Genomic DNA, 12,472 nt, shown 5'->3' with positions numbered 1-12,472 from the left:
CAATTGAATAACTACTTTGGTTCCGTCTTCACTAAGGAAGACATAAATAATTTGCCGGAAATAGCAGGGGACCGCGGGTCAAAGGAGTTGGAGGAATTGAGTGAAATCCAGGTTAGCCGGGAAGTGGTGTTGGGTAAATTGAATGGATTAAAGGCCGATAAATCCCCAGGGCCAGATAGGCTGCATCCCAGAGTACTTAAGGAAGTAGCTCCAGAAATAGTGGATGCATTAGTAATAATCTTTCAAAACTCTTTAGATTCTGGAGTAGTTCCTGAAGATTGGCGGGTAGCAAACGTAACCCCACTTTTTAAGAAGGGAGGGAGAGAGAAAATGGGGAATTACAGACCAGTTAGCCTAACATCAGTAGTGGGGAAACTGCTAGAGTCAGTTATTAAAGATGGGATAGCAGCACATTTGGAAAGTGGTGAAATCATTGGACAAAGTCAGCATGGATTTACGAAAGGTAAATCATGTCTGACGAATCTTATAGAATTTTTCGAGGATGTAACTAGTAGCGTGGATAGGGGAGAACCAGTGGATGTGGTGTATCTGGACTTCCAGAAGGCTTTCGACAAGGTCCCACATAAGAGATTAGTATACAAACTTAAACTACACGGCATTGGGGGTTCAGTATTGATGTGGATAGAGAACTGGCTGGCAAACAGGAAGCAAAGAGTAGGAGTAAACGGGTCCTTTTCACAATGGCAGGCAGTGACTAGTGGGGTACCGCAAGGCTCAGTGCTGGGACCCCAGCTATTTACAATATATATTAATGATCTGGATGAGGGAATTGAAGGCAACATCTCCAAGTTTGCGGATGACACTAAGCTGGGGGGCAGTGTTAGCTGTGAGGAGGATGCTAGGAGACTGCAAGGTGACTTGGATAGGCTGGGTGAGTGGGCAAATGTTTGGCAGATGCAGTATAATGTGAATAAATGTGAGGTTATCCATTTTGGTGGCAAAAACAGGAAAGCAGACTATTATCTAAATGGTGGCCGACTAGGAAAAGGGGAGATTCAGCGAGACCTGGGTGTCATGGTACAGCAGTCATTGAAAGTAGGCATGCAGGTGCAGCAGGCAGTGAAGAAAGCGAATGGTATGTTAGCTTTCATAGCAAAAGGATTTGAGTATAGGAGCAGGGAGGTTCTACTGCAGTTGTACAGGGTCTTGGTGAGACCACACCTGGAGTATTGCGTACAGTTTTGGTCTCCAAATCTGAGGAAAGACATTATTGCCATAGAGGGAGTGCAGAGAAGGTTCACCAGACTGATTCCTGGGATGTCAGGACTGTCTTATGAAGAAAGACTGGATAGACTTGGTTTATACTCTCTAGAATTTAGGAGATTGAGAGGGGATCTTATAGAAACTTACAAAATTCTTAAGGGGTTGGACAGGCTAGATGCAGGAAGATTGCTCCTGATGTTGGGGAAGTCCAGGACAAGGGGTCACAGCTTAAGGATAAGGGGGAAATCCTTTAAAACCGAGATGAGAAGAACTTTTTTCACACAGAGAGTAGTGAATCTCTGGAACTCTCTGCCGCAGAGGTTAGTCGAGGCCAGTTCATTGGCTATATTTAATAGTGAGGTAGATGTGGCCCTCTTGGCTAAGGGGATCAGAGGGTATGGAGAGAAGGCAGGTACGGGATACTGAGTTGGATGATCAGCCATGATCATATTGAATGGCGGTGCAGGCTCAAAGGGCCGAATGGCCTACTCCTGCACCTAATTTCTATGTTTCTATGTTTCCTGTCTGTCAGAAAGCTGGTGATCCACCGACGGAGCGGTTCAGGCACAGTCAACTCAGAAAGTTTGGAGCGTAGTAGCTCTGGCACAATGGTGTTGAATGCAGAGCTAAAATCAACATAAATCAACAAACAGGATCCTCGCATAGGTCCCCTGGCGGTCTAGATGCTGGGGGATAAAGTGCAGGCCCAGATTGACTGCGTCATCCACAGATCTATTGGCCCAATATGCAAATGCAGAGGGTCCAGGAGGGGGATTGTGTTATTTTTCAGCTTGGCCAGCACAATCCTTTCAAGGGTCTTCATGACTACAGAGGTCAGTGTGACAAGCCTGTAGTCATTAAGACCAGTAATCCATGCCTTTTTAGGTACAGGGACAATAGGTGAGACTTTGAAGCAGGCAGGAACAGTACACCTTTGCAAAATGAGTAATTGGGTGTGAAGTGGTGATTGGATTAGGGTGGGTGTAGAAGGGCCCAGTCTTTGCAGACTGAGGTCAGGGTGCGAGTGGGTGTGAAGTGTAAGTTGGGGTGGGAAAGGGTCCACTCTTTTCATACTGGAGTCTGGCCTTAAGTAGGTGTGAAGTGATGAATGGGAAGGAGAGGGTGCAGGGTCCATTCTTTGCAGACTGGGGTCTGGCTGTGTTTGTTGGGGAGGGGGTTTCAGGGTTACATTTCTGATTTTCAAACCTGCAATAAAACTCATTCAGGTCGTTCGTCAGCTGACGATTGTCCACAGAGCGGGGGGCTTTCCTCTTATAGCTGATGATTTCTTGCAATGTACTTCCCCAATAGCCTTGAACTGAATTAAAACATACAGTAGCTGTAAAGGGGGACATAGCGTCACTTCGAGATTTAAGACTGAAAATAGGTTGTTTCTTTTTTTTTATTAACCAAAGTTATCAACGTATAATTTTTTGTGTTTTGGAAAATAAAATATAGTGTCACAGCTGGTGAACTTGCTGCCTCATGCGACAGAGATCTGTGTTCGATCCTATTCTCGGGCACTGTCTGTGTTGAATTTGCACATTCTCCCTGCAAGCGTGTGCAGTTCCTCCCACATCCTAAAGACGCATTGGCTTTGTAGGTTAACGTATCTCTGTAAAATTGCCCCTAATGTGCAGGGAGTGGGTGAGGAAATTGGGATAACAGAACTTGTGTGAATGGGTAGACAAAAATGCTGGAGAAACTCAGCAGGTGAGGCAGCATCTATGGAGCAAAGGAAATAGGCGACGTTTCGGGTCAAGACCCTTCTTCAGACTGATGTCGGGAGGGGTGGGGGGGGGCGGGAAAAAGACAGGAAGAGGCGGAGACAGTAGGCTGTGGGAGAGCTGGGAATGGGAGGGAAAGGAGGGAGAAAACAAGGACTACCTGAAATTAGAGAAGCCAATGTTCATACCGCTGGGGTGTAAACTATCCAAGCAAAATATGAGGTGCTGTTCCTCCAATTTGCGATGGGCCTCACTCCGGCCATGGAGGAGGCCCAGGACAGAAAGGTCAGATTTGGAATGGGAGGGGAGTTGAAGTGCTGAGCCACCGGGAGATTAGGTTGGTGATTGCGAACTAAGTGGAGGTTTTGTGTGAAGCGATCGCCAAGCCTGCGCTTGGTCTCACCGAGGTTGATCATACCCTGAATGACCATATTTTTGTTTGGAAGTGGAAATAGATAATAGAAATTGCATTCATTGCAACGTGTAAAAAGAGATGATATATTGTATTATAAATTTGCTGCATGGCATTGTGGTAAATATCATGTCTTGATTGGTGAATATGTTCAGTTTGTGACTTTATTTGAAGCAGAGATAATATGTGAGTGCTTCATTGACCATAATTCCGACTGGGAACTACGCACTTCGTCCGAGCACATTATCGCACACGTCATGCAAGCCGTCTTAAATGACCACCTAAACTGTCATTTGGCAACCTAAAAAGCTGCCTAGGTTGCCCGGCTGGCAACAGAGAAAAAAGTTAAGCGAGAGCCCTGGAAAGAAAGAAAGAGAAAGAGAGAAAGAGGGTGAAAGAGAGCTGTAGAGGCCGGAGAAAAGTGCAATATCCGTGTAGGTTGTGTAAAATAATATATAAATGATATAATATAATATCTTTATAATTAATAATCATATGATTGATCGATCCTGAGCTGAGCTAAATAGCGGGAAATTCTGTGAAAAAGCTTTTGGGCTGTTTGCCAGACGGGGCTCTGAGTATGGTGCAAATAAAAAGGTGTTTTCTCCCTTTATTTTTTTGCAGATTAGAGAGACTTGTGTGTGAGCCCCGGCCACCCGGGTCTGGGAGCTGCAGCCGCTGATTGACAGACACAGATGGAGGGAGGGAGGCTGCACATGGAGCCCGCCCGTCCCAGTCTGGACTGGAGACAAAGGCAGAGATTGTGGTGGAAAGTGGATACCGAGTCTTCCCCAGACACACATGCAAGTGTGCAAGGGTGCATTTGTACATTTGTCCACAGACTGGAGCGAATTGTATGTATGTGTGTGTGTGCAGAGACAGGCAGGCAAGCTGAGCGTATGGCGAGAGAGAGCAAGATTCAAGATTCAGGATTCAATTTATTTGTCATTTGGACCCCTTGAGGTCCAAACAAAATGCCGTTTCTGCAGCCATACATTACAAACAAATAGACCCAAGACACAACATAATTTACATAAACATCCATCACATCGCCGTGATGGAAGGCCAAAAAACTTATCTCTCCACTGCACTCCCCCCCCCCCCCCCCCCCGATGTCAGAGTCAAAGTCAAAGCCCCCGGCTGGCGATGGCGATTGTCCCACGGCCATTAAAGTCACGCCGGGTGGTGCGAGGTCGCACACCGGGTCTTGATGTTAGAGCCCCAGGCGTGCGCTCGCAGAGTCCCGCGGCCATTCCAAGCCGCGCGGGGCGGTGATGTCAGGCCCCGCTCCAGGAGCTCTTCGACCCCGCAACTGGGGCGGGGGAAGTCACCGTTGCGGGAGCCCTGAAAAGCGGTCTCCCTCCAGGGACCCGCGGGCTCCCGGTGCCGCCGTCCGCCAGACCCGCAGTTGCAGCCTCCGAATCTCCGGAGGTCGGGCCGCAGCAGCAGCAGCGCTCCACCACCGCTCCACCCGCTCTGGACTCGGCCAGCTCCACGACGGTGAGGTGAGTCGTCGGCACCAGAGCCCCCGGTCTTCTCCTGTTGGAGGCCGCTCCTCGTTGCAGCCCCAACGATAACGGAGACCCGACAAGAAAACGTCGGGTCTCCCGTGCAGGGAGAGATTTAAAACTTACCATACATTATGTCGAAGTCTGCAATACTAGCAAGCAAATCAGGGCAGCATATGGCATGAGCTAAGCTGCACAAAACAACAGAAAGTGGCGAAAATAGAGAGAAATATGGACATATTCTGTTTGGGACTGTGGCCCGAGAATGCAACAGAGCCACAGACAAGTGTGAACATTTTAATTTGTACATTTTTAATAATTTTAATAAGAATTACAGCTGGTAGCATAGAGCATGCTGACAGCATAGCAAGGAGAGACAATGTGCGATCAAGAAAGAAAGAGAGAGAGAGAGGGGGAAAAGCTGCATGAACAGGAGTGAATTATTTGACTTTTTGACTTATTTTCATCTTTCTTTCTAATTTTATTTACAGATCTCAACAATGAAGGACCAGGCTTGCTCCTGAGCTGAGCTATGCTGGCTGAGAGCTGCTTGCGCTGTCTCTGAGAAAAAACAATTATTTTTGCTTGCTCTTAAAGTGATATTACAATTTTATTACAATGGAATGAAAGACAATGATCACAAACTTGACTCTTATGATTATTGGATCATCACACACTGAGGTCTGAGGCCTGATGAGCCTGAGGGAGGGGCCACTTTATAAAAACAATTGTGGGGGGGGGGGGGGGGGGGAGGCAAATCATGACTTTTTGGGTAAAATCAAATTTGACTATTCTGGTCATCACACACAGTGGGGTAGGTGGTGGCTGGGGTGGGGGGGGCTAGTACAGGCCACCTGCTGGGCCAGAAGGGACACCGCCCGGGCTAGTATGATGGGCCGAATGGAATCCAAAAACTGGAGTAGCCAGAGTCCAGCGGCTGGAGATGCCATTGCCCAGTGAAGCCAGTGTCCATCTCCCAGCAGCTGTTGCCGTCCACTCCTCTGGCCATACAGCACAGTCCCAGCACCAGTGTCCACAGTGAGCAGTGTCCATTCAGCACCAGAGTCCAGAGCATCCAATGTCCGGAGCATCCAGAGAGGCTGTGTTTTTCTCAGCCCCAGTGGCTGAGAAGTTTTAAGCAGCCTTTCAAGGATTTTGTCGATGGAGAAGGAACAGAGGCAGAGGGGTTTCATAGTTTTACTTATCATTGGACTGTTGAAACTTTCTTTTGCTTTAAGAATCCTCCGCAAGTGTGAAAATCCCTGAGACTTCTCTACATTGTCGAGGGAGCGGCTGTCATTGGCGGAGTGCCTGGAGATCGAGGGTATGAAGCTTTTGGTGTCTTTGTGATGTTTAGACACTGTTTCTCTGCCCTAAAGTCATTTTGCACAGAGCGGCTGCCTGGCTTAATGTGAAGAATGTGCTTTTGCGTTCGGCAAGACCGGGTAAGGGCATCCCAAAAGCTGTTCTCAGCTGTGGATGAACTTGGAGACTTTCCTGCATCAGCTGGAGGTTTCTGCTTTCTGAAGATTGGCTTCGACTGTGACTGTCCCTGGGAATTAATTTGGAGCTGAGCTGCTGGGGTGCCGGGAGCTGGTTTGTGCCTCTGTCCGGATGGTGATGGCGGGGGCTCGGCCGAAGGAGAGGAGCTACGCAGCGGTGGTATCAGCGGCAGAAGCGAGGACATCTGAATATGAGCCTCATGTTGACTTTGACTAGGACGGTTTTGGTATCTCGGTTCAAACTGGGCCCCAGATGTCCAGGGGAGTAATTACGAAGGCCATGAATGCCCTTCTTGGGAGGGGGGCTATTGTCTCTTCCGAGCTCGAAAGGGGAAAGGTTGAGATGATATTGAAGTCCCAGGAGGATGTGGCCACAGCGTTGGAGAGGGGGATTTATTTCAGTGGGGGGGGGGGGGGGTCCCATACACAGGTGTCCAGAGTGAGACTGGTTCTCCTGCGAGTTTCCCTACATGTATTCCGGATGCGACACTCATTCCGTACCTGTCTCAGTTTGGGGGAGGTGCAGTCTAAGTGCTTTAGGCTCATGCACCCCGGGGGGGACCCGAGGAAAAAGGGATTTTCACTTTCAAGAGGAGGGTGTTCGTGAAAGTGGGGGTGGGGGAAGGCGATGAGGGGAGCTTCGAGGTGGAGTGTAGGGGTCTCCCTAGAACCTGTGGTGGTGGCTGAAGGTGAGGCACAGGGTGAGGGGGGAGGGAAGTGGGAGCAGCAGCAGAAGAAGAAGAGGAATAGGCAGATAAAGACCACACAAGCGAGTCAAAAGCAGGCGGGTGTGCACCTGCCGAGAGCGGAGATCACCCAAGGGGCGCCTGCCAGCTCCAGTGAGGTCCAGAGTGCAACTGCTGTGGCCCAGCAAGGAGCTGAGGTGGCTCTGACGGGGGTAGGGAAGGTAAAACGTGCGGGTGGTAAAGTGGCTGGGGGTAGTGTGGAGGTGGAAGACCCTTCCTTTATGGAGGTCACCGTACCGCCGCATGCTAGTGGGACATAAAGGAGGTATGGGCCTGGCGAGGAAGGGCAAGGACGTGGGTCCAAAGTTAGGGGGATGTCTTTCCAGACCTTCCACCACCGATGTGGTTGGAGGTCAGGAACTGGTGTCTTCCGGGTTGGCGGTTGGGCCTCCACTTCAGGGATCTCCCGAGGGTATTACAAGATCAGGTGTTAGGGTAGACCTGTGTCCTCTGGGTGGGTGGAAGTCCCTTCGTCTCAGGGGCCCTCCGATGGAGTTATCTCATCGCGCGTTGAGTTTAGCTCTCCTGGGTGTGTGTCCTCTGGGGCAGAGGAGGTCCCCTCGCTTCAGAGGCCTACTGAGGGTGTTGGCACGCTAGAGGGTGGGGTAAGCTCCCCTGGTAGTGTGGCCCCTGAGACGGGGGATGAGCAGAGTCAGCCCGAGGGGGAGGGGGGTGGGGTTTGGGGGCATTGGTTTACCAGTATGGGCTCCACATCTGTGCCAGTGGGGGTGCTGGGGGGTGTGCTGCATTGCCGGCTGAGTTGGCAGGGGAGAGTCAAAAAGCAAGTGGAGAGCCTCTGGGCGCTGCCAGTGGAGGGGGTGCTTTAGGTGCTGTGGAGGTCGGAGCTATTTCGGGTGGCGATCCTTTTTCAGATTCCGGGGGTGCCAGTGTACCACAGGCCCTGGGGATGCCTCTTGTTTTTTCTTCCCCAGGCCCAGACGTAGAGAGTGAGGGCAGAGTGCAGGAGCCCAGTCATTCAGCGGGCTGCGTGAAGCGGTTAGGGGATTCGGGACCCTTCCCCGGCATTGATCCTGGGGGTGGTGTCATGCCGGGGGGGGGGGGGGGGGGGGGGGGAGGGGGGGGGCGGAGTGATGGGGCCAGTTTGTGTGGAGGGATTAGCGAAATTCCAGAGAGTTCTGGTCTTTCGACTTCTGACAATGACCTTGATGATGCTGAGCTTGTTGTGCCAGGTGCGAATCGCTTGGCCGAGAGCCCAGGCCCCAAGGACGAGTCTCATGCAAATGTTATCTGTGAGGTGTGAGAGTTCCTAAAGAAAAGTTAGAACAAACGCGGATGCTGCTAAGAGACGGTGGGCTGATCTGCCGTTTTGGTTAAAACTCTCGAGGCTATCCTTGGCAATAAGGATAGTGATCTTCCTGACTCTGAGAAGTGCCAGTTTGGCGAATGTTTGGAGTTCCTAAGAGAGAGAGTTCTGGAGCCTACGAGGAGGAGTATGAGGGTCTCAATCTAGTGTGCCTGCACATTCAAAGTAGCCACATTAAACTTAAACGGGAGTAGAGCGAGTTTTCGTAGATTTCAGCTTTTATCAGTCCTTAGGGAAGGGAAATTTGCAGTGAGTTTTCTGCAGGAGACACATACTGTTGTTAGTGATGAACTCACCTGGAGATTGGAGTGGGAAGGAGGGGTCCACATGAGTCATCTTAGCTCGAATTCGAGTGGGGTGGCCTTTCTGTTGGCTCAGAATTTCCTGCCAAATGTTCTAAAAGTGCAAGAAGTTGTGCCAGGACGTTTGCTCCATCTGGCCGTGAGCCTGGATGGCATGACGATGCATTTCATTAACGTGTATGCCCCCAGCTCTGGCACGATACAGGCCGGCCTACTTCAGGAGGTGATTGCTCTGTAGAGAAATATTGATAGGGGAGAGTGTGGCTTCCTTGGGGGAGGACTTTAATTGCACATTGATGTGCAAGACCGTTCTGGTACACAGTGTGCTCCTGCTGTAGCGAAGAAGCTGAGAGGGTTGATTGATTCCTTTGAGTTGGTTGATGCGTGGCGGAACCTCCACCCTGATTCCAATGCTTTTTCGCGGAGGTCTGAGGGCTGTGGTTCCCGCATTGATCAAATATATATTTCCCGAGCATTTGTTTCCCGTGTCTCAGTGGGATGTGGGAGGAAGTCGGAGCACCTGGAGAAAGCCCACATGGTCGCAGGGAGGATGAAGAAACTCCGTACAGACAGAATCGAGCCTGGGTTCTCTGGCACTGTCAGGCCACAGCCCACACACAATATCACCCGTTGACATTGACAAGGAATAATTCAAATCAAATGAGAGCCTCACCAGCAAACCCAGCTCATCTCTACGAGGAAAGTTCAATGGACTTCATTATGAAGCTGGAATCAAAAAAGACTGTAGGTGCTGGAATCTGGAAGCAAAACACAAAGTGCTGGAGTAACTCAGTGGGTCAGGCAGTATCTGTGGAGGGAATGGACGGACAATGTTTCAGGGAGGGACCCTTCTTCACTTTCCATTCTAGGACATCCAAGATGTCCTCTTTCTTCGGTAAACATGGTTTCCCTGCTGCTGTTGTGGATGGAGCCCTTCCCCATTCTCCTCTTCATCCCACGTCCTGCTCTCTTCCCCCCAGACGGAACAAGTATAAATTTTCCCTGGTCCACACCTCTCACTCCACCAGCATCCACCATTCTCCAACATTTACACGGAGGGCGGTGGGTGCCTGGAACGTGCTGCAAAGGGCGATGATGGAGGCAGATATGGTGGTGGCATTCAAGAGGCTTTTAGACAGGTGCATGACTATGTAGGGAATGGAGGGATACGGATCACATGCAGGCAGAGGAGATTAACTAGACTTGGCTTCATGTTCGGCACAGACATTGTGGGCTGAACGGCCTGTTCCTGTGCTGTACTGATCTATGTTGGATATATCCACCACCATCAGTCTAAAGAAGGGTCCCGACCCAAAACGTTGCTTCCCATTCCCTCCCTAGATACCGGCTGACCCGCTGAGTTCCTCCAGTACTTGGTGTTTCGCTCGAGATACCAGCCACAACAGTCTCTTTTGTCCTCAGCTTAGTAATGAACTAATTCTGAATGGTATAATGCAAGTGCTCATTACAATGTACATTTTGTGAGTCAGTTCAAATGATAATACAGCAAAAAGAAGTGCATATTAATGTTTGCTGTTTTACATATGACTGCTGGGGGTTAGATGGAGCACAGGCAAGATACATTATCATCCTTACCCTCAGGGGAAGGGTGATGATGTGGAACCTGTCTCTCTATAAAGAACTTTCAGAGATCCATTTATGCATCTGTCACATACACCGACTTAAATCCTTTATCCCTCTGACTGTACTCACTGGAGGTTAGAAGAATGAGGGGAGGGGACCGCATTGAAATGTACAGAATAGTGAAAGGCCTGGATAGAGTGGATGAGGAGAGGATGTTTCCACCAGTGGGAGAGTCTAAGCCTCAGAATTAAAGGATGATCTTTTAGGAAGGAGATGAGGAGAAATGTCTTTAGTCAGAGGGTGGTGAATCTGTGGCATTCTTGGCACAGAAGGCTGTGGATGCCAAGGCAGTGGATATTTTTAAGGCAGAGATAGATACAATAGATTATTGATTAGTTGATATGGGGATATGGCAGGAAAGTAGGGTTAAGAGGGAGAGTTAGATCCGCCATGTTTGAATGGCGGAGTAGACTTGATGGGCCAAACGGCTTAATTCTACTTCAATCACTTATGACCTTATGACCTTATGATTGAAGCACTTTTAAAATGTAAATTATAACAATAGTGGACGTCCAACATCCGTGCTTACATTCCCGAGTCCTCACGGTGTTGCACAGAAACAATGCAAGAATGTCACGACTTTAATATATACTAGACTAAGTGGCACATGTACACATGTCTAAGTGGCACTAAGTAGACATGTTCACACGGGAGGGCTGGTCTCCCGACGCAATATTCCACCTCTCCACCAATTCCAATATTGGTAGCCAGTGGGGGGGCTTTCTGTAGTGCTGGTATGGGTTCTTGGGGTGGCAGCTCATTCCCTCAAGCCTGATCTGCTGGCAGCTCACTCACGGCTGGTGGGCTGGCAGTTGACTCATGACTATTCCTTGAAATTCCATTTCAAGCAGGGTGCAAGTCCACCAAATTCAAATCCATGTTCCTACCATTTCAAGCAGGGTGCAAGGCCATCAAATTCAAATGCAGCTTCATGCCATTTCATGCAGGGTGAAACCACCATAAAACCACACAAAACACCAACCTCACAGTTCAGTAGACATTCAGTGTGTTCAGTTGATTCACAGCTCAGACAGAGTCATGACCTCTCCCTCCCCCATCATGTAGTGACTGAGCCCCACCCATACCTCCGGGTTTTATAACCCCTCCCTCTCCCACCAGAAAAGGTGCGGCTTTCAGGGCGTGATTGACAGGAGAGAGATTCTCAGCATTTTTTAAACACTAATAACACTTTTATTTTTCATTGATGGGAAGAATTCTCTGCACCTGCTCAGCGGAGGGGGGACTGAGTAAGTTGGCGAAAAATCACAGCCGTAAGTGTAACATTTTATCTAAAATCAATATACAGTGCAAACAGGAAGTAAGTGCATTTGCAGTAGTGCCTTTTAACTTCAAGCCAAAGCACCCAAGCCGCCATTTGCAGTAAGTAGTGCCTTTCAACCTCAAGCCAAAGCACCCAAGCCACCATTTGCAGTAAGTAGTGCCTTTCAACTTCAACCCAAAGCACCCAAACAACCATTTGCAGGCAGTGCCTTTTTACTTCAAACAAGCGATATTTTCATTTTCAAACCACATTAAGGGTACTCACAGTTGTGTAGACATTTGTTCAGTTATTCAGAGCTCAGAGAGACGTGATCCTTGGCTTCATCCATCTTGCAGCGACTGAGTAAGGCAGACCACTTCCTGGTTTTATAGTCCCTCCCCCTCCCTCCAGCAGGGGCAGCAGAGAAAATTATGATTTTTTTAAACTTCAAGCCAAAGCTCACAAGCCACCATTTGCAGTAAGTAGTGCCTTTTGAACTTTAAACCAAAGCTCCCAAGCTACCATTTGCTGTAAATAGTGCATTTCAACTTCAAGCCAAAGCACCCAAGCCACCATTTGCAATAAGTAATGCCTTTCAACTTCATGCCACCATTTGCCGTAAGTAGTGCCTTTCAACTTCAACCCAAAGCACCCAAACAACCATTTGCAGTAAGTAGTGCCTTTCAACTTCATGCCACCATTTGCAGTAAGTAGTGCCTTTCAACCTCAAGCCAAAGCACCCAAGCCACCATTTGCAGTAAGAAGGGCCTGTTTCCGCTCTGAAGAAGGGGTCCCGACCCGAAACATCACCTGTACCTTTCC

The sequence above is a fragment of the Leucoraja erinacea genome, chromosome 35, assembly GCF_028641065.1.
Source record: "Leucoraja erinacea ecotype New England chromosome 35, Leri_hhj_1, whole genome shotgun sequence".
In the NCBI taxonomy this organism is placed as follows: domain Eukaryota; kingdom Metazoa; phylum Chordata; class Chondrichthyes; order Rajiformes; family Rajidae; genus Leucoraja; species Leucoraja erinaceus.
The sequence above is the reverse complement of the archived record's forward strand: the minus strand, read 5'-3'. Positions refer to the sequence as shown.